The following is a 22,595-nucleotide window of genomic DNA, read 5'->3' on the forward strand; positions in this document are numbered from 1 at the left end:
GTACTTAAGTGAAGCTCATTCATTGAAGAAACATTCCCTACTTTTTACATTTTTGCCCAGCATTCCCTCCAACTTTAAAAACTTAAGGAAAATAGTGATGGAATCCCCAGTTCTTTGGCCAGCTTTTCTTTATTAAGAGGCCATCTTTGCTGTAAGTATGAAAAACAGAGAGACATACCAGGGAATATGAGGAAGAGGTCACCTACTGGAATGCCTCATCTCTAATTAAGTATTAGAATTAATTATCCTTTGCCAGATAACTATGCCAACTTTTAGTCTGTTTAAAAAAAAATAAACAGGAGGCCGGGCACGTTGGCTCACGCTTGTAATCCTAGCACTTTGGGAGGCCGAGGCGGGCAGATCACGAGGTCAGGAGATCGAGATCACGGTGAAACCCCGTCTCTACTAAAAAAAAAAAAATACAAAAAAATTAGCCGGGCGTGGTGGCGGACGCCTGTAGTCCCAGTTACTCGGAGAGGCTGAGGCAGGAGAATGGCGTGAACCCGGGAGGCGGAGCTTGCAGTGAGCCGAGATCACGCCACTGCACTCCAGCCTGGGTGACAGAGCAAGACTCCGTCTCAAAAAAATAAAAAAAAATTAAAAAAAACAGGAAATGGTAAAAATCTAAGGTCTGGACCATCAAAATTTGGTGTTAAGTTCTTGTTGTTTGTCTGCTTTGAGTTTCCTTTTTAAAAGCTCACAGTTAACTTACCATGAGATCTAGCCCAGATTCTGGAAGCATCTGGTATCAGTGTAACACATCTTAATAATGTAGTAAGAACCTCAATCAGTCCTGCCTCATATTGGTGTGTGTCCTGTGGAACCTAGGAATTGATACAAACTGGAAACTGAACTCATCTTAAAAGCTCAACTCATTTCATAAATTGTATATACATGCAGTATGTGGTGCCTGATGAGACAGGCAAATCTGATATACATTATCTAGATTGAGTGGAGAGAACCTTTCTTTTGACAAATCTTTCCTAATATATCTGTCAAAGCACCACTGAAAACAATTCTCAATGGATTAAAAACTGCTTGATGGGCCGGGCGCGGTGGCTCACGCTTGTAATCCCAGCACTTTGGGAGGCCGAGGCGGGCGGATCATGAGGTCAGGAGATCGAGACCATGGTGAAACCCCGTCTCTACTAAAAAATAGAAAAAATTAGCCGGGCGTGGTGGCGGGCGCCTGTAGTCCCAGCTACTCGGAGAGGCTGAGGCAGGAGAATGGCGTGAACCCGGGAGGGGGAGCTTGCAGTGAGCCGAGATTGCGCCACTGCACTCCAGCCTGGGCGACAGAGCGAGACTCCATCTCAAAAAAAAAAAAAAAAAAAAAACTGCTTGATGTATGTAGCTTTTCCAAAATGTGAGCCGTGTTTCTTGAAGATACCATACTTTATTCACTTTGCAATTCCTCATGCCTGCATAATGCCCGGCTCATACCAGGCATTCACTACGTAATTGAATCAAATGATGAGTAAAACTCGTGTATCTACTGGCTAGAAGGCTAAGAAATATCAGCTACTAAAAGATTTGTACCTCTCCTCTGTGGTTTCCACTTCCAAATTCTAGAATTTTTTCCCCCTAAGTGATTGACACTCACTTTTTTTTTTTTTTTCAAAAGAAGAAATGGCCATTTGCATATATCAAATTAGAAATTAAAATTGACTTGAATTTGTAAGGAAAGCTATAGAGTGTATGTCTGTCTTTGGAGGTCTCTGAGAATAGAAATGGATGTTTGTACATAATAAATTGTAAATATTTGTTAAGTGAATAAATAAATGAATTTTGAGATATTTAAATAAATTACTTGCATGAATGAAAAATTCAGGTGATTTGTTGAGTTGACATTCTCTCCCTTCCTACTTTGGTCAGCCAGTTTCCATTGTGAATTCTGTAGCTGGTGGATTTTCTTGCTTATAGCCAAAGAATTATATGTGCCTATAGCATGCCAGAACCAGAATTTGGCCCTATTAAAGAACTAATAAAATCAATAAACATTTGACAAGGAAGAGCTAGGAAAAGAGTGTGTTGTTTTTTGTGTGTGTGTGTGTGTGTTTTTTTGTTTGTTTTGTTTTTGATACAGAGTCTCACTCTGTTACCCAGGCTGGAGTGCAGTGGCGCAATCTTGGCTCACTGCAACCTCTGCCTCCTGGGTTCAAGTGATTCTCCTGCCTCAGCCTCCTGAGTAGCTAGGATTACAGGCAGCACTACCACACCCAGCTAATTTTTGTATTTGTAGTAGAGTCGGGGTTTCACCATATTGGTCAGGCTGATCTCGAACTCCTGACCTTGTGATCCACCTACCTTAGCCTCCCAAAGTGCTGGGATTACAGGCATGAGCCACCGTGCCCAGCCAACAGTGTTTTTTGTATTCTTATTTTTGCAACTTTTCTTGGTATTTCCAAATATATTTTTTTAAGTTAGTGATGTCCTTTCTAGAAAAAAACAGGGTACTTTTTTAAAAGGTAACTTCTCCAGGAACAATAGAAAGATCCCTAGAAATACATCTAGTGAAAGATATATGAGACCTTTATGTAGAAAATGGAATAATTTTAACATCATTGGAAGTTACTTTTTAAGGATCTAAATAGTGTGGAGAGGTAACATGTTCATAGACAATATCATTATTATAATATAAAGATGTTGATTTTCTCATATGTAGATCTAGTGTAACCCCAATCAAATTCAACATGTTTTTGGTGGAATTTAGGTTAATTCTAAAATTTATACAGAACAAAGATTCATAAGTAGCCAAAATAATTCTGAAGAAACACGTAGAAGGATTTAGCAATGTTATTTATATTGTTACAAAATCATAGTTATTTAGGCAGTGTGATTTTGGCAATAGGGATGAGCAGTTAGACCAAAAAATAGTAGTCTTGAAACAGGCCCACATTTATATAGAATCCTGATATATAACAGAGGTGCATTGCAAATAAGTGGAAAGAATAAATTAGTAAATGACTCTGGGGTAATTGGTTATCCTTATGGAAAAAATGAAAATGCATCCTTGCCTCACATCATATACAGTCATCAATTTCAACTGGATCAAGGACTTAACGTGTGAAATTACAAAGTGTTTAAAAGAAATATATAAGAATATTTTCATGTCCTTGGGATAGGAAAAGAATTTCTTAAACAAGACAAAAATATTTAAACCATAGACATATATAACGGCATTATATTTAAGATCCTCTGTTGAGAGTGAAGATAAATCATAATCCATAACAGACCTATGGATTTATATATTGAAGAACATATGAGGAACTCCAACAAATTCATAAGAAAAAGACAATTCAGTAGAAAATGGGCAAAATGCATGAACAGGTTTTTCACAGGGAAGGAAACATAGATGCATATGAAAATATGCTCAACCTCAGTAATTAAGAAAATGCAAATTTAAACCATAATAATACCATTTCACACCCATGAGAATAGCTATAATTACAATTTTGTAGCATCAAATGTTGGCCATAATGTAGTGTAGAGCCAGTGGAACTCATACACTATGGGTGGATTGTAAAATTGGTACAATTCTTGAAAAACTTTAGCATTACCAGTAAAGTTCACCGTGTGTGATGAGCAACCTAACACTTTCAATTCAGATAAATACAATGTAGAATCTCCAGCACGTGAATACAGAAGAAATATACAACATTGCTTTTAGTAGGAATAAAACCCAAACTGGATACAGTCTACAGGTCTAAACACTACAGCATATAAATATACCACAAGTTATTCAATAACATACTATCCACCAGTACAAACTGTTAAACTACATAATTAGCAAAATGACATGGGGAAATCTCACACATTATTGAATGGGAGAAAGCAAGTCACAGTAGTGTATGTACAAGCCTGTTTCACAGTTCAAAAGCACACAAAATTTATCAGGATGGGGTTTCTACATGTTGGCTTACCTTGAACCCTACGTGTTTGCAGGATGGCTGCAGCAGCTCTCCCCTCTCTTTTTCTTATCTAATAGTGGGAAAAGTTCTATTTTCTTCTTCATAAAACCCAGAAATTAGGTCTCGGTGGCCCTGATTGGTCGGCTATGGGCCATGTGCCAATCCATGAACTAATCACAGTAATTAGGGGGATGAAACATGATGAATGGCTTAGCCTAATTAATGTCATTCAGAGCACATGGGCTAGGAGTAGGGCAAGGGAGAGGAAAATGTTGGTGCGAATGCCAGAAGGAGGGTAGATGGATGTCAGGCTTCAAAACCAACAGATGATGTTATTCCACCCACTTCGTAGAAGCCAGTTTGTATTACACAAGCCATTGTTACTTGCTGATGTCTATGAATGAAATGAAACAGCTCAAAGAAGGGCAGGTAGAAGCAAGAAAGGGGTTTTTATGTTGCAGTGGATGTAGAGTCACAAGTTACCTGGCTGACATTCCCAGATTGGAATGGACAGATGTGATGTGGCTCTCCAAGATGGCAGGTAGGGGCAGCAGCAAGAATCTATTCCAAATAGTGATTCTTTTGAGATTTACATGATCAGATTTTATATCCCCTCAAAAATATTCCCTTTCTTTTCGTGTTCTTGACCATCTTTGTTACTGACTTAAATCATGTTTTCTGAAAATTCATGGGAGGAACATTGGTAGATTTACCCTTTTGGCATTATTACAATTCGACACTGATCTGAAGTCCTGTCATTTCTGGTAACCCCTTATATGGATTTCTTCCCTCACTTTGTTTCTTTTACAAAGTTCATGTGTTTTACTCAAGAAACAACATATTTTGTGCTCAGGAACAAATTTATTGGGCTCCCGTATATCAAATAATTGACATTTTAGGGAAAATTTTTATGCTTTGGGTCTTTGCGGAGTCAGTATCGTATATAGAAGTATTATCAGACATGACTTTAAATCATTCCTTGTTTAAGCCACGCCTAACTCAGACCATTAAAAGCCACTTTACCTAGTCACATAGAATAACAATGGCCTTTTATTTTGTCCTGCATATAAAAAGCAAGGTTGGTCTGTTTCGTGGGTAATTGTTGTTAACATTCATTCTTGAATAACTACAGTTGATCCACAGTTATTGTCAGGGACACATAGCTTTGAGTCTGTTGTCTAAAATTAAAGGTAAGCCTATTTTAGACACTGTAGTTAAAAGGACATGGTGATAGGTTGGTCTCCTTTTTACAAAATCAACCCTGACATTTTATTTATTTTTATACTCAAACTCACATGAGTTGTGTTTTGCCTATATAACTTATTGTAAACATCACCTTGCTTATAGTGTAGACTATAAGTTTAGCATCGTTCTTTGGCCAAAAGCAATAAAATATGACCTGTTTCACTGTGATTCAGTGAAGTGCAGTCAGCATTTTCTTTTCACAAATATAACACTGATGGCTATTTTTAACACCTCCCCAACCTTCAGAAGTGTAATGAAGTTTTGTTTTGACGTAAAATTCTATTTGGATTTTATGTCCTGAGTGTAATATATTAGTGGATTTTGTACTTAAGGCCAGATAATCAAATATTCTTATTTTTAAAAATCCTATTTTGAATTTGTAGAACAGCCTCTGAGGTTCTCAAGTATTCACCTATAAATAAACATTGCTGATTGTAAAAGCCCTCTTGCTGTTCTCATATTCCTATAATAACTGAAATTATAAATTCATTGGTTTACCTCATATTGAATTTCCTGACTAGATGATGCTTTTTTCTTTTTTAAAAAAAGTACATTTGCATTTTTCATCATTTCTCATGAGGGAATCATTGTCTAAAGATTTCTTTAAATGTCTTCTATATAGATTCTTTAAGCATTATTTTTCTGAATATGATCTATTTTCAAACTGTCTTCATTTTAATTTGTTTGTGACTCATCATTTCTGCCGCTGGATAAAAACCAGTGCTTTTTAAATAATTTGTTTTAAATGATCTTAACCTTTACTATTTCTAAAAGGTTTTAAAAAGGTATTTCTTTTATGGTATCTTTCTAGGTATTCAACCTCGTCACCTGCTGATGGGGAAAATTTGGCTGTTTATTTTCTTTCACTGTTGCACAGTGAGACTTTTATTCCTGACTTTTAATAAAAATGTCTGTTGATTTCAGTTCTTCTTAAAAATCATGGCAAACTATCCTATTTCTCCATACACTAAGAGATGACCATATGTAGGTGCTGAGTTTACCCCATGCCATTTTGGCATCTTTGAAGATAAGAATAGGTGTTGATCTTTTGTGACCTATTGATAGGGCATAATGGATCTATTTATATAATATTTATAGAATAAACCTTATTTATGGAGATGTGTTGTATACTAGAAATTGAGTTTTCTGAGCACTTTATTTAGGGTTCTTACGTCTTATCTAAGTCAAACATGCCTCTTCCTTTTCTCTCTTTGTACCTTATCAGATTTGTGCTGGCTTTATCAATTTGGGGAACCTCATTTTTCCTCTATCTTGAAAGCTTTTCATATAGTTTGGGAATTATCTAATCCTTGAGGTAAACCGTACGTATTAGTTGTTTAGCCTTTATATTTTTGGTTCAGTGTTGATAATTAAATATCACCTTATAAAACTGTTTCCAATGAAATGTTTGAATTTATTCACAAGGATATTTTTATATAGTATTCATGATTTTTTTCATCTTTTCCGTTTCTGTGATATAGTCCTCTAATAATTCTAGTTTTTTGTTGGATGTTAAGACCAAATTTGTCAGAAATCTGCCCATGAAGTATTTCATTCTGCAATGAACCACCTACTGGTTTTTAAATATTTAAATCACAGAATCCTGCTTTTTTTTTTTTATTTCTGTCTTGCCTATATCATATTTATTTCAGACTTAACTGAGCTTAAACATTTAATTTCTTTATTCTCTTCAATGAAAAAGTACTCATGTTACAAATGAAACTGCATTGTCTTTGCTCCTCCTATGCGGAATAAAATGAGCTAATTTTCATTATCCCCACCCATTTCCCCATTTTTGATCATATGAGCTAGGATTTCAGACCTAGGTGGAGCTAATTGCAGTAAAGCTTTTTATTAATTTTTTTTCATGAATTTTGGAAGCCAGCACTCTAGTTGGGCTGTTTGTGTAATAATAATAATAATTAGCACATTCGTGCCTGCCTTTAATGTTCCCCACCAGTGCTATTGTGTAGCTACCTTTTCACTCTGAAGTTTTTCTTTTGATTCATCCCTCAATCAACTGGAATATATTTGAGTAACTTTTCTTCATGAAGATACTCAGCTGAGAAATTTCTAGGCACCTTTTTTTTTTTTTTAATTTTAAAACTCTGCAAATGTTGAAATGTCTGCGGTCTTTCTTTTTAAAAACAGTGACCAGGCTGGGCGCGGTGGCTTATGCCTGTAATCCCAGCACTTTGGGAGGCCGAGGTGGCAGATCACCTAAGATCAGGAGTTCGAGACCAGCCTGGCCAACATGGTGAAACCCTGTCGCTACTAAAAATACAAAAAATGGCCGGGCGCGGTGGCTCACGGCTGTAATCCCAGCACTTTGGGAGGCCAAGGCGGGCGGATCACAAGGTCAGGAGATCGAGACCATCCTGGCTAACACGATGAAACCCTGTCTCTACTAAAAATACAAAAAAATTAGCCGGGCGTGGTGGCGGGCGCCTGTAGTCCCAGCTGCTGGGGAGGCTGAGGCAGGAGAATGGCGTGAGCCTGGGAGGCAGAGCTTGCAGTGAGCCGAGATGGCACCACTGCACTCCAGCCTGGGCGACAGAGCGAGACTCCGTCTCAAAAAAAATAAAAATAAAGACTAGAGCAAAACTTTGTCTCAAAAAAAAAAAAAAAAAAAAAAAGAAAAGAAAAACCAAAACAGTGACCAGAAAAACTGCAGCCCCAAATTTCACCAGATGTAAGCCTCACTCCAATGAGCTTGACCCTTCAACTCTCTTGCACTGTTGGAAAGTGAGAAGAACTCAGAGAAGAGTGGCTGTGGCCTTAGGCAGTTGTTGGAGGACTTGTGTTTTGGAGCTAGGGATGCTGCGGTGGAGAAGGATTGAAATCAGAGCCTCTCCTTCCATTCCCTGCTTCATGGCCTCGAGTTTTTTTCTCTCCTTTGTTGGGGGAAATTCTTTCTGGCTTCTGGCAAGCCACTGAACTCCTCTGTTTACAGAGCTATTGTATGTTCAAGTCTCCTTTTGAATTATCTGAGTATTTCAAGGCAAAGGGAAAATCAAGGATGATAGGACATCAGTAACTTTCTAATACCACATCCTGTGAATCTTTTCATTTTTTAATTAAATGTTTATGATTATTGCTATAGGCCTATTACAGTCCAGTAGCATGATATGGCCTTTTCCTGGGAAAATCCTGGCCTTTTGGCATCTAGTCTTCCTTTTAAACAACTTAAAATTAGCCCTGATAGCTCATCCATGTTCCACTAAAAGAATTCTGAAAAAGTAATATTTAAGTAAAAAGCAATTTATTTTTTGTTTTTACTACAGGTGAAGACTGATGAGAAGAGTCTGTGGGTGAAGACATTGAAAAGGTTTCAACTATAAAAGTGAGCTCTTTTCATATTTTTGCCACTTGAGTATGAAACATATGTTAAAAGCTGAACGTATTCACAATTTCAGTTTGTTGGTATTTTTGTGTAAGTGTACTCTGTAAGTCACATTTTTCGATTTGCAAGTATAGCAGTCCCCCTTATCTGTGGGGGATATGTTCCAAGCGCCCCATGGATGCCTAAAACCATGGATAGTACTGACTCTATATGAATTGTTTTTCCTATACATGCATATCTATAGTAAGTTTTCATGTCTACATTAGGCACAGTAAAAGATTAGCAACAACGAATAATAAAATAGAACAATTATAACAACACACCGTCATAAAAGTTATGTGAATATAGTTTCTGTCTCTCTCAAAATACTGTAATATTTTCAGACCACAGTTGACTGCAGGTAACTGAAACTGCAGAAAGTGAAATCACCTATTAGAGGAGCTACTGTAGTCATTTTTTTCTTTTTTTGAGACAGGGTCTTGCGTTGTCACCCAGGCTGGAGTGCAGTGGTGCGATCTCAGCTCACTGCAACCTCCTCCCGATTTGAAGTGATTCTCCTGCCTCAGCCTCTGGAGTAGTTGGGATAACAGGCATGCACCACCATGCCTGGCTAATTTTTGTATTTTTAGTAGAGATGGGGTTTCACCACGTTGGCCAGGCTGATCATGAACTCCTGACCTCAAGTGAACCACCCACCTCGGCCACCTAAAGTGCTGGGATTACAGGTGAGAGCCACCATGCCCAGCCCTATAGTCTTTTTTAAAACAGAAAAAACTATTCTCAGTCTTTAGACCAGGCACAGTGGCTCACGCCTCTAACCCCAGCACTTTGGGAGGCCAAGGTGGGCAGATCACTTGAGGTCAGGAGTTCGAGACCAGCCTGGCCAACATGGTGAACCCCCATCTCTACTAAAAATATAAAAATTAGCTGGGCATGGTGGCATATGCCTGTAATCCCAGCTACTCGGGAGGCTGAGGCAGGAGAATCACTTGAAGCAGGGTGGCAGAGGTTGCAGTGAGCCAAGATTGTACCACTGCACTCCAGCCTAGGGGATAGAGTAAGACTCTCTCTCAAAGGCAAAAAAAAAAGTCTTTAACTATTTTGTATAGAATAATGACAAATATTGTTACCAAAGGATAAAAATTAAAGAAAATGTGTACTGCAGATTAACATACACAAAGACTCAAAATGGAATCGGTGTAATTGCACATGACCCATTTCAGAGTCATTTCTTCCTATTGGCCTTCTGGTTTTATTGAGTTAGTCTTTAGGTAATATTTTAAATCCTTTTCATTGGCTAGAAAAGTTCTGTGGTATTTTTTAACTTATTTTTCTTTAACATTGAAAATCTCATTTTAATTTGGTGGTGGTGGTTCTTGAAAGACCACAATGACACTAAAAGGGAAAGAAGGAAGAGGAGATATGCCTTTCTGTTAGGTCCAGGCAATTGTTTCACTCTGTTTGTTTCCTAAGTACTTTAATTTATTAGGCTCTGACCACATTATGAACTATTTGTCGAGGCCTGCAATGGTAAACTGTTGCCACTCAATCATACGTCAAATGCTTACTAGAGTGTTAGGAATAGATGAAGAAATTTAGTCTGGTAAGCACAGTGGTATCACTTTTTATTGATAAAAAAGTTTATATTTTTGACCGAGTGCAGTGACTCATGCCTGTAATCCCAGCACTCTGGGAGGCCGAGGGGGGCGGATCACGAGGTCAGGAGTTTGAGACCAGCCTGGCCAACATAGTGAAACCCCGTTGCTATTAAAAATACAAAATTAGCCGGGTGTGGTGGCTCATGCCTGTAATCCCCACTACTTGGGAAGCTGAGGCAGGAGAATCCCTTGAACCCGGGAGGCAGAGGTTGCAGTGAGCCGAGATCGCACCATTGCACTCCAGCCTGGGCAACGAGAGCAAAACTCTGTCTCAAAAAAAAAAAAGGAAAAAGGTTTATGCTTTCAATTTTATACCACGTCTTTTTTTTTTTTAACCAAGCAATAACATAAAACAATTAAAAGCTTAAGTGCAACAATGGGTTAGAGCCTTGCCTTTAACTCACAAAATAATAATGCTTTATTGGAGACATAAATATTTAAAACACTAAACTATTCTTGAAGTACTCAAAGTTATTACAGAGACAAATAGTATTTTAGTGGAGTCGAGATTACTTTGCTTGTGTCAGAGTTCATCAGTGTTTTGCCAACTGGTAAAACAATGGTTTTCTTACTGCAGATCTTTATTACTGGCAAGAAAGTCCCAGAAGTCCTTTTCTCTAACTTATGACTAGAATGCTGAGTAGCTTGAAAATCAATAGGTTCTAGCCTGGAGCTGACTTACTCATTAGTCACAGTGTTCAGGGCCCATGATACTTTCAGTGGCCTGTGGAATTGTTTTAACTGTATTTTAAAAACAGAAGAAAAAAAATGAACATAGTAATAAGGAACATATAATATGGAACCTAACTTGGATTATATTTGTCTTTATACCAATGCAGTTGTAAAATTTAATTTAATATTTTTTCCTGAAGGAAGAGGCTCACAAAGGCCAAATTGTCCAAGGGCCACAAAAGTCATCATGGGGCCCCACCTGTGTCATAGGTCAGGCTCACCCCCCACGTGTGTGTGAGATTCAGTCATTTGAATGTCAAAAAAAAAAAAAAAAAAAGTAAACAGGCTGGGCACAGTGGCTCATGACTGTAATCCCAGCACTTTGAAAGGCCAAAGCTGGCAGATCGCTTGAGCCTAGGAGTTCGAGACCAGCCTGGGAAATATGGCAACATGGTGAGACCCCATCTCTGCAAAAAATACAAAACTCAGCTGGATGTGGTGGTGAGCTCCAGTAGTCCTAGCTTAGGAGGCTGAGGTGGGAAGATTGCTTGAACTCAGGAGGCAGAGGTTGCAGTGAGCCAGGATTGCGCCAGTGCACTCCAGCCTGAGTGACAGAGTGAGACCCTATCTCAAAAAAAAAAAAAGAGTAAATATTTTCTTATTTAGAAATGATGATCTTCTCTGTAAATGAGTCCATAGGTATGTCTGCTCATCAGAGAGATGCATGCTTATATCAACAAAGGAAGAAGGAAATGGCATGTTGTTAGGTTAGATGGCCATAGTTGTTCCTTCTGTTTTCCTAAAATCAAATAAATATTTCCCTTTCCATACTCATTGATATTCTGTTTGCTTTGTAACATGACTAATTTATTCGGTACTACAAAAACTCCTAGATGGATAGATACAGAGATAATTTTCTGAATAAAATTGTCCCTACATTGTGTTCTGTGTGCCTTCTTGTCCAAGGTTTCACCTACCCTGGTTATTTGATGGAAGGGCATCAGGGCAGAGCTGCCACTTAGGGCACACAGCATAGGACTGCCCAGGTGACAGAAAGATGCACATTCATGTTCCAAGGCACGTCCAGGCATCAGGTGCTGAGGGCATCCTGATCTTTGCTGTTCTTGCTCGCATTTCCTGGGCCCCTTGCACTGGTGAGTGGGATAACAGGATAGTGGTGTGCCTTTTATTAGAGACACCAAAGATTAGAAATGGTGTGTTTTCCAGCCTAGATTTTGCCATTGCTCAGCACAGCTGTGCTCTGTAATCCGTGGTGCCTTGTGGCCCTACTATGCGGCAGCGCTCTTCCCTGGAGGGTAGGCATCACCCTCCAGTTTCTTCCATCCCCATCTGACTGAGGCACTGTCACTGCCCTCTCATGAGCAAGTGCAGGAGGACCACACTGAGCCCATCCCAGGTCAGTTGCTACTTTTGTGGTACCTTGGTATTGTATAATCTCAACACTGAAGGCTTTGTGGGATTGAAATATGACTGCTTTTTACCTCTAAGACTTAGAAATAATATGGTGAAGGCATGCTCAAGAAGGAATCAACACCGCTCAGCCCTTTACATGTCTTCTAGGTGACCTTGCTACTGTGTCCCAGGGCCTTGTAAGTGTTTTCCTCGGGGCTGATGGATTTATTGTAAGGCAGCTAATAGAAGAATGATTGGTGGCTATAGCATAAATGATTCACATTATGAATAAGTAACTTGTTGTACTGAGCTAGACATTGCTAAGAATATAACCATCCAGGGGAATTCTTGGCAGAATGCCAGAGGACAGGGATGGAAATGCAGTGTTTGCTCTTTAGAAAGTCACTGAAGTGCTTTCCTTCAGATTCTTCCATTGCAAAATCTCCTGATTATTGCCTGGCTTGGTGGTGTTATGAAAATGATTTTTAAAAATATGTAAAGATTAAAATCATTATACAAACCAAATATAGAAGTTACAAAAATATGCACAGAATTACAGCATTCAGAAAATGTGCAGATTAACTCTACCTAAGTATTGAACATCTCTTTTCCTTTAAAAAAGTCTCCTAGAGAAATAGGAATGCTTTTACACTGTTGGTGGGAGTGTAAATTAGTTCAACCATTGTGGAAGACAATGTAGCGGTTCCTCAAGGATCTAGAGCCAGAAATACTATTTGATCCAGCAATCCCATTACTGGGTATATACCCACAGGATTATAAATCATTCTACTCTAAAAACACATGCACACGTATGTTTATTGCAGCACTGCTCACAATAATGAAGACTTGGAACCAACCCAAATGCCCATCAATGATAGACTGGATAAAGAAAATGTGACACATGGCCGGGTGCAGTGGCTCACGCCTGCAATCCCAGCACTTTGGGAGACCGAGGCGGGCAGATCACAAGGTCAGGAGATCGAGACCATCCTGGCTAACACGATGAAACCCAGTCTGTACTAAAAATACAAAAAATTAGCCGGCCGTGGTGGCAGGTGCCTGTAGTCCCAGCTACCCAGGAGGCTGAGGCAGGAGAATGGCGTGAACTCGGGAGGTGGAGCTTGCAGTGAGCTGAGATCGTGCCACTGCACTCCAGGGTGACAGAGTGAGATTCCATCTCAAAAAAAAAAAAAAAAAAAGAAAATGTAACACATACACACCATGGAATACTATGCAGCCATAAGAAAGGATGAGTTCATGTCCTCTGCAGGGACATGGATGAAGCTGGAAACCACCATTCTCACCAAACTAACACAAGAACAGAAAACCAAACACGGCATGTTCTCATAAGTGGGAGTTGAACAATGAGAACACATGGACACAGGGAAGGGAACATCACACACCAGCGCCTGTGGGGGGTTGGGGGGCTAGGAGAGGTATAGCATTAGGAGAAATAACTAATGTAGATGATGGGTTGATGGGTGTAGCAAACCAACATGGCACGTGTATACCTATGTAACAAACCTGCACGTTCTGCACGTGTATCCCAGAACTTAAAGTATAATAAAAAATTAAAAAATAAAAATAAATCAACCAATAAAAAAAAACTCTCCTAGAAGTTTGAATACCTTAAGGTGGTATAGGGACTTAGACATTTTATGGGGGAGACTTCCTCATTGTAGACCCTTTAGTTATAGCTGGTGAAGAATTTGAGGGGGTCCCTAACTGTTCTTGAGAGAAAAAGGATATGAGTTTTTAAAAAAATACTTGTTTTCTCTCAAAGGGGTGACCTTTGGAACGAGGAAGGAAGTAGCTCCTGTTCCTGTCCTTGGAACTAGGAATTAGGAGCCTCTTGGACAGTATGTCCTCAGTTTTATAGAATTATGGTAATAGGTTTCTGTTGAAAATGAGGAGGGGGAAGGGGACATCGTGGTCAAGTAGGTTTGGGATTTCAGTAAGGTTAATGGGTTTCTGTTGCTGCAGACTCTTTACATGCTGCCCTGAATGGCCTGTGTTCAACAAGGAGGTGTTATAGGCAGGGTTTCCCAAACTTCATTAAGCATGGAGCACCTCCTTTCATGCTACCATTCCTTTAATTTTAAACTACTTTACTAGTTTAAACTACTAAAAACTACTTTAAACTACTTTAGTTTTTAAACCTATTACCATATTGTTCTGTGGAAGATAGTTTGGTCAATGCAGATTTAAGGTCAACTGTGGCGAAGAGAAGTGGCCAGCACAAACACAGAAATGGGTTACAGGAAGAAATATGAATGGATTGAAGCAATAATTGCATTCTGCCCCTGTTGGAGGAGCTCAGAGAAAGACCATTTGGAGGATAAAGTTCTATACAATAGTACCATTCACTCTAGCTGGGTAACTTGTAATGGCACCAACCCTCATGTTTGCTACTTAGGGAGTCCGTGGCCTTTTGCCATCTTGTTGGGCTGACTCTGTGTTCCATGCATAAAAGTGATAGGTATCCCAAAACATTTAGTTATAGCACTGGCTCCAGGACCACTGAAGAATGACTTTCAGTCATCTCAAATTCTAAGGTGAAAATTTGTTTAGATCTTTTGCTATCAAACTACCTCCAATCTAGTAAGACTTGACAGATCCTGATGGACTCCTTAGGCGACACATGGTTCAAAGAGAAGTGGCATAAAATTACTTAGCCGAAGTTCTTATTGATAACTTCATTAAAAGTGACCTGTGTGGGATGATCAAGAATTTCTGCTTTGGAGAAAGCACCGAGCCAAGTACTGTGAAGGATATGAAGGCAAAGATACAAGGCTTCTGCCAATAAATTAGAAATTAATCTGAAATTTAGGGTACCAAAGCAGTTAGAAAGAAATGGGCTTCGCTTGTGAAAGGGCTGTGTCTTTGAAAATACCACTTATTTTCTGTTGGTTGGGTACAATTATTCATTAATTCAAAATTGTTTAATTGTTATTCAGATCATCAACATCCTTAACTTTTCAACTTGACCTGTCATTTTCTGAGAGAGCTGCTTTAGAGCTCTCCTTGTGTTGGTAGATTATCAGTATTTGCTTCTAGTTGTATCAGTTTTCCCTTAATATGTTTCAAGGCTATGTTTTAGATGCATAATGGTTAGCAAGTTATTCACTTGTTATAAAGCTAGGTACAAGATCATTGTTGTACTTTAAAAACCAGATAGAATATCATAGCCCCATGCAGTACAGAATCATGGATGTCTCATGTTCTTAACATCTGTAACTGATGATCAATTTGGGTAGACCCACCAGGGGCTTGCTCAGGGACCATCTCTAATAGGCACGGAAAGACTGTCACCTAAAATGTCAAAAGGACCAGATGCGCCCAGTAGTGCCAGATCTGCGTTTAGCAGCTGTAGATAAGGAATCCAGTGTCTGGAACAGACATTTAGTTGTGATATTTGAAAAACTTGTAGAAGCACTGGACCAGATTCCCCAAGCTTAAGAAGTCAATAAAACAAAATTACCCACCTTTAGGCTTTAGGTAATCAAAGCCTACATTCATGTTGACTGAGCTACAGCCAACCTTACCTCCCCTCCGCCTTGTCTCTTTTCTTCCTGTCTCATCCCAGATCCCAGCCATCCTCATTTCAGTTGCATTGTCCAGGGTGGGCATACTTAAGAAATCTGTGTTTTATTGCATTATACCGTCATGCCTTTTCTGTGCCACAGGAAAGCCTGTTCTAGAGGAAGATTACATCTGTGATAAAAACTTTTAGAGTTAAGTAGGGTATTAAAGCAATCATTGTGTTTTAAAATAGAAAGACATGGAATTGCAATTGATCTTAAGTCCTGTATTAAGGCGAGTATTTTCTTTTAATATTCTTTGTCTTAAAAAAAAATGTGGGGCCTGGCTTCTTACAGTGTTGTAACTTCGTGTACATTCTTTTGATTTCTAAAGCATAGTCATTCAAAGATAAACGGAGTTCAGCAATTTCCCGGGTCCTCATAAATGGAATATAGCAACCAGACTCTTAGTCAAACGCTTGCCAAATCATTTCTTTCTGGTTTCCCTTTAATTCCTAAGCCCCTGCCCTCATTTCTAAGTCTTCTCAATTGACGACTTCCAGTCACCTCTGTGATCACATATTCTTAAAGCTACCTCTAACTCCTAACTCTCCTCTTTGAGGAAATGAAGGGATTTTAGTACAGCCACATCACTTCTAAGCCGTGTTTGACATCTCTCTCCTTTCCTCCTCCCTGCTCCTCACCCTGCCCTTAATATCAAATTTGTCAGCAAATCTCACTGCATTTACCTTACCAGCTGTCTCATCTCTGCTTTTTCATTTCCACTGCATTCAGAAGGCAAAAAGCTAACATTTGCACATTTATGATAAGCTACGTGCTATATATTATTTCTTAATTCTTTTAGCCTTGTGCAGTTATCATTAATTGGATTTTACAGATTAGGAACCTGAAGCTTGCAGAAATCTAAGTCACTGCATAACTCATGCAACTGGCAGTTTTTGAAACAGTTTGAGGTCTAAATACCCAACTGCAACCCCAAGCCCAGTATCATCTTCACAGCTGTGAGATGTGCACGCAGCCTAGCCATGCTGCTTGCACCCGTGTTGGGACTGGGTTGTCTCTCTCTCTCTTGTTTCTCTGAACTTGTGAACCTCCTGTTCATTCAGTCCACCAGGCTGGTCCACTCAAAAGTGCTGAGTTAATTATGTCAGGTGTCTGGTCTAAACCCTACAATGACATGTTGTTGCTTGCTCTGTAAGCTCCAAGGCATTTTTGTTTTTTAAGGTTTTAATTCAAGTGTTCTAAAAAGTATTTTGGGTACAACCAGAACTCTCTCTGCTCCTTGGAGTCAGTGTGAAAGGAACACAGTGGGCTCTGGGGTCAGCTAGACCTGGATGTGGATCACAGCTCACCTCTTCATTGGGAGGCCTCAGGCAAGTTATTTGCCAACCTCACCTACAAAAGCATGATGCTAAGCTCATTTCAGTTTAGTTATGGATATCAGAGCATATGTATACAATGCCTGCCATAGTGAGTGCCTGGCCCTTGGCAGACTGTCAAATGGAGCTATGGAGCAGCAGCGGCAGTAATATTATTATCTCGACCTTATCTATCCTTTTAAACTCAGTTCAGATTCCTTCTCCTTTTTAAATTACTGCAACCTGATTTTATCTGCCCCTGCCTCTAAGTTGCTGTATCAGTTAGCCTCTGAACAATTCATTTAGCAATTTTAATTATATATTGCCTCTTGACACTGCTTTGTGATCTTAAAATCTCTGCTTGAAATACCTACTTGGTTGCTTTTTCTGAGTGCTGTTAATTCCTGCTCTAATGGACTAAAGTAATTTAAAGGCAGGACTAGGTCTTATGCATGGCACGCAGTCCAGTGCCTTACACGTAACTACTCACAAACTTTTTTGATACAAAATTAAGAAACTTCACATGCATTCATAATAAATCAATAAAAATAAGTTAAGTTGGTTTCAGATACAGAGGTTTTCCAGGAAGGTGTGTACATTGGCAATTAGCCCAAATGTCTTTGTTCATAATTTTTTTTTTTTAAGTAGAGACTGGGTTTCACCATATTGGCCAGGCTGGTCTCGAACTCCTGACCTCGAGTGATCTGCCTGCCTCAGCCTCCCAAAGTGCTGGGATTACAGGCATAAGCCACCATGCCTGGCCTGTTCATAATTCTTAATGTGAAGAATATTACAGGGTAAATTTTATAACTAAGTAATTTTACCCTCCAATATGTTTGATAAAACTGTCTTTTAAACTCCGAGAAACCTTAAAACATGGCTGTGTATAGAAATATGTTTTATTCTCTTAGAGTTAACACACTAAATGAGGAACCATTCTAATTTTTTCATGATAATTATCTTCCAGGTGTAAATTTTTCTCAGGTGGATTTACATGTTTCTTTCTAGCCTCTCCAATCCACATAAATTCTTCTCTCCTCCCTACCAAATTTTTCCTTTGGAAAGTCTGATGGAGAGGATGATGCTCTAAAAATATGTCTGAGGAAGGGCTCTTCTAGAGATAAAACTGTGGCATCTTGCAGTTGACAAAATAATTTCATTAAGTATGGGCTTCTTAGTTTATTTAAGCATCTCATACTCAGAGCCAGTTGTTAAAAACTCCATACTTTATCTATAATTCCAACTGGAGCTTTGAAGGCCTCTTCTTAAGCCATAGAGGCATTGGTGAAAGAAAAATTATTTGGAACAAGTTGTAGGTAAGTCTCACCTGCCAACGTGTGTGTTTTATCCTGGTCACGTTTCAGTGCATTTGCACAAAGTCTATTTCTAAACAAAAGACATATTATTAATTTTGGCAGTGTTTTGCCTACATAGAAAAAGGTGTTTGTGGAAATACTTACCTAAGGATGAAAGATGTCTCGTTGATCTGCCAAGCTTAATGTTGCTAAATTGAACTGTGCTGGGAGATCCTTTGGAAGGGCCTTTTCCAAGGAGAATGGCATTCTTCCTTCTTGGGGTCAAGGAGGTGGAGTGAATAGTGGAAACTGGATCCTTCGGCTCAGGAAAGGTTTCCTCCCCTGGAATGGAATGCATGGTTCTGTGAGTGAATTTGAATGTGTTGCTTTGGGCCCTCGGTCTCACTCGCCTTGTCTACATGATGATGCTAGAAGCAGCCTTGGCCAGTGTAGGGCATAGGCTGGCCTAGCGCTCACTACCATTAGAATCCAGCAAAATATCTCTGTCAACAACATTCCGAAGAAAATCTTCAAAACGTTTTTAAGAACATTTGAACCTTCAAGATTAGGATTTTTATAGAGAAAGACTGAGAACAAATCAGGATTCAGTCAGTAAAGCCATGCATATATACAACAGATGTTATATGCAGGCAATCTCCCACTTAAGCCAGGGTTTTTTTTCCCCAAAAGTTCATTTGAAAAACATTTTGGAGTGGATTCTTTCCTTGTTAGACATAAAGCTATGCATGTGAAGTCTTCAGGCACACAGAGCCTATTTAACTCATCCTGTGCCTGAAATACAGTTAGGGCTATCTGGGGGCCAGTTTCCATTACTGATGTTCTTCCCATTGTCCCTGTAAACACTGAAATTCCAATATTTGTGGACAAAAACCATGTTCTGGAGTGGTTCCTGCAACTAGAGAATGTGGTGTAAACATTCTTTATTAGGCCATGTATCTTATATTAGAGTTCAGAGATATGCCTATTAGATGTGAAACTATAGTGATATGGAAATCGGTAACCATGTATAAGAATGATTCAGGGGAGCTTCATGTGTGTATTAGAGCAATAACAGAAGCACCTTATGATTTTGTAGCACTTGAACATTTGAAAAATTTATGTATTATCCCCATTTTAATTTTGAAACTCTGAGACCCAAGCATTCTTGTTTGTTTTGTGGCAAGAGCTTAGGTGGAATGATTTGAAATAAACAATAAGGTAGAGACCAGGATCCCGAGAGAAGGATGAGGAGACAGTCAGAATGAGGGCCTGAGGGAGGGGAGGGAGAGGCCGGTAGTTCAGAAGCGTGTGTCATGGACCACAGGACCACAGGATCGTAGGTCCTGTGGATATACCCTCACCATATATCCCAAGGCGAGAACCCAAATTGCGGATAATGTTAGGTTGAAGGAGAGAAGAAGGCAGGGGATAAGGAAACTTTTTCCTCCTCCTGTCAGTCAGCTTCTAAGCTTCCCAGTATGGTTTCCTTCTGGTATCTTCAACACATTCTTCTAGAAAACATTGATAACCTTTGGTCAGCTCCCACATTTGAGGAACATGTTGAGCTAAAAAGCATTTTTAAGCAGGACTAGGAACCATATATATACCATTGGAACCCAGAACAGATTTTCCTGTAGAAATAAACAACCATTTACAAAGAGTGTTTTGGAACAAGCTCCATCTTTTGTTTTTTTGTTTTGTTTTGTTTTTTAGAGACAGAGTCTCACTTTGTCGCCCAGGCTGGGGTACAGTGGCACGATCTCAGCTCACTGCAACCTCTGCCTCCCAAGCTCAAGTGATTCTCCTGCCTCAGCCTCCCGAGTAGCTGAGATTACAGGTGTGCGCCACCCCACCTGGCTAATTTTTGTGTTTTTAGTAGAGATGGGGTTTCACCATGTTGGCCAGGCTGGTCTCGAACTCCTGACCTCCCACTTCAGCCTCCAAAAGCGCTGGGATTACAGGCATGAGCCACTGCGCCCAGCCCAAGCTCCATCTTTAAATGTGTTCTGCCTGTGCTTGCAGGAACCGGTGAGGCTGTGAAGAGAATAGTAAAACGCTGCATTCTCACGGGGGTGCAAAGCTTTTTCCTCTGAAACTCAATGAACTGTTCTACCACTTCCTACACCTAGAGACAAGTCTCAACTATGTATTTTTTAGACAGAAAATTTCAAAGCTTTTTATGTTTTATGATATTTTATGAACATGAGCTTTTCTATCTGAAGAACTTTAAAGCACTTATGAAAATTATGATGATAATCATGGGATCACTTTAGAGTACACAAGAAAACAGATGGAAAGAGGTTTGTTGACATGACCTGCTGACCTGCTGTGAGATATTGAACATGTCATTTTTCTTCCCCCGTGATCGTTCTTCTGACCATCTTGAAAGATAGCCAAGAAAGCTTTTTCTTCTAATTATTTCCAATTATTATAGGTTCATTCAGACCTCCAATTAAACAAATTAGCCATGTTTTGAGAATATTGATTTTAAACATTAAATGTTTACATTTCTATATAGAGAGAATTCATTCTCTGCCCCCTACCACCAGATTTTAGCCTTAAAGGCAAGTTATTTAGTTTTGCTTATTCTCATACACTGAACAGTTGTTTAGCAAATGGCTTAAATAATGCGGTCTCTTGATTCAGGAAAATGTGGCTCACAAATGAACCATTTAGAGCAAATGGCGCATCTTTTGTATCTTAGATTTATAGTGCAATGAAGACATACTCTAAAGTTCAAATTTTTATTTTTATGGTTCAGTGTATTTGCAGGAAGAAAGGACTAGAGATTTTTCAGGCACTTTCTTTTCTTTCTCTCTCTCTTTTTTTTTTTTTTTTTGAGATGGAGTCTCACTCCATTGCCCAGGCTGGAGTGCAGTGGCATGATCTTGGCTCACTGCAACCTCCACCTCCTGGGTTCGAATGATTCTTCTGCCTCAGTCTCCTGAGCAGCTGGGGCTACAGGTGCACGCCACCACGCCTAGCTAATTTTTGTGTTTTTAGTAGAGACGGGGTTTCACCATATTGGCCAGGTTGGTCTTGAACTCCTGACCTCGTGATCCGCCCTCCCTGGCCTCCTAAAGTACTGGGATTACAGGTGTGAGCCACCGTGCCTGGCTGGCACTTTCTATACTAATGTTCAAAGCACATTCATATCTATCGTACCTTTTATCTCCCACTCTCCATCTCCAGGTTTATATTTTCATTGGTACTTTATCAGAACACTTTGTACTGTAATAGCAACTCTTACTCAAATTTGGTAAAACAAACAGAAATGAGTAAATTAGTCTTGAAGGAGTACAGCCTGTAAGACTCATTGGTTCAGTGACTCAGAAACATCACTGAGGACTCAGTTTCTTCCCATCTCTCTGCTCTACCATCCATGGGGTTGGCTTCTTTCTCAGGCAGTTTCCCCTAAGTGGTCACAAGATGTCTACTAGCCACAAAGGGAATAAGAGGTTCCCTTGTCCATGTGCACCGGGAGACAGAAACCTCTTCACAGCCATTCAATACATTTCGTCCCTTCTTTTGATCTGATGCGGCCACTTACATCATGAAGGGCAGTAACTGTACTCAACGCCCACACTGATGGGCTTAGATCCGGCAGGATCCACCTCTAGGGCTAGGGATGGCTTAGCTCCAGCTACGCCGTATGACTACGTGTAGAAGAAACAAGGAAGTGGTTACCTTGGGGAGAAGTAGAGAACAAACGCTGGGTAAGAAACCAACAGCGCCATTAAAATGGGCCATTGTACTTCATTGTGGCATTCTTTTTATTCTCTAAATAAAACAAATTCTGAATATAATCTGTGAGTCTCTGGCTCTTATCCCTACACACTATTGCAGACTCTCCCTCCTTCTTCAGAGTCCCTCAAGGCATTTCATGGCACCGTGGTGGGGGTGCCTCGTGTTGTGAAGGGCTGTGGTGGTGTCTTCTTCTCTGGTCCAGGTCGCTGAATCTCCTTGACTGGCGGTTGCTGGCAGTTCAGCTGACACCGCCGTCTAGAATCACTCAAGCATGAGAGCCCGCCCTGGGCCAACTGGGGCTTTGTTCTTTGGGATATGTGCAAGACTCATACCACATTCATCGCAGAATCAGTGGAGATGCTTCTATCTTGGGGAGTTTTAATTGACAGTTACTCTATCAGATTACTCTGT

At 39.7% G+C, this 22,595-nt stretch overlaps 1 long non-coding RNA gene across 1 annotated transcript in view; it reads left to right on the top strand.

The window, feature by feature from the left end:
• Positions 1-22,243, top strand: part of LOC134735708 (uncharacterized) — a 32,004-nt gene extending 9,761 nt beyond the window's left edge. Inside the window, exons 2-3 of the long non-coding RNA XR_010119089.1 lie at positions 8,441-8,499; positions 20,151-22,243. This is a non-coding gene — a long non-coding RNA (uncharacterized lncRNA). The remainder of the gene's footprint in view (positions 1-8,440; positions 8,500-20,150) is intronic.
• The last annotated feature ends 352 nt before the right edge of the window (positions 22,244-22,595 follow it).

The sequence above is a fragment of the Symphalangus syndactylus genome, chromosome 2 (genome assembly GCF_028878055.3).
Source record: "Symphalangus syndactylus isolate Jambi chromosome 2, NHGRI_mSymSyn1-v2.1_pri, whole genome shotgun sequence".
Lineage (NCBI taxonomy): Eukaryota > Metazoa > Chordata > Mammalia > Primates > Hylobatidae > Symphalangus > Symphalangus syndactylus.